Source organism: Atta colombica, unplaced genomic scaffold (assembly GCF_001594045.1).
Source record: "Atta colombica isolate Treedump-2 unplaced genomic scaffold, Acol1.0 scaffold52, whole genome shotgun sequence".
Lineage (NCBI taxonomy): Eukaryota > Metazoa > Arthropoda > Insecta > Hymenoptera > Formicidae > Atta > Atta colombica.
This window is the reverse complement of record NW_017259542.1, coordinates 1,829,424-1,830,008: the sequence shown is the minus strand read 5'-3', so window position 1 is coordinate 1,830,008 and position 585 is coordinate 1,829,424.

The window sequence follows — 585 nt, the reverse complement described above, 5'->3', positions numbered from 1 at the left end:
CCACTGTTTTCTTTCTTTCACTACCTCGAACTGTCGTATATTTTGCTATCGCGTCACCGCGACTTGCTTTCCCTTTTTTCCTTTTTTTCTCTCAGCTTTTCACTCACAACTTTCACTCCGCACTCTTGTTGGATCACGAAAGATCGAAACAACACGCGACGCATTACAAGTTGACGCTCGAATTTCGGAAGGCGTGCATGTGCGGTGAGGATTTTTTGAAAATGCCGCCACTTGTAAAATTCTTTCGCGCAAACTTTTTTACGGGACGATTACGTAAATCGGTTGAATCGGACGAAAACGCACGAAACGACGATGCACAACGGACCTTACGGACCGTGCGAACGTACCGCGCGCCGCGACGATGGTACGCCAAGTGCCGGCCGGTCCGGTCGAGTCGGCCGGTCTGACAACTAGTCGCCGAGCAGGAGCAGCCGGCTCGTTCTCCCATTCAAGCGCTTGTGTGTAAAAGGCGCCTTTCCCAGCTGCTGCTTGTCAGACAACCCGCTATCGCCATCTAGCGACCAGCTATCTATGACCGTGTAGTTGTATCTACTGCCGTTACATTAAAAAAAAATATATATATAT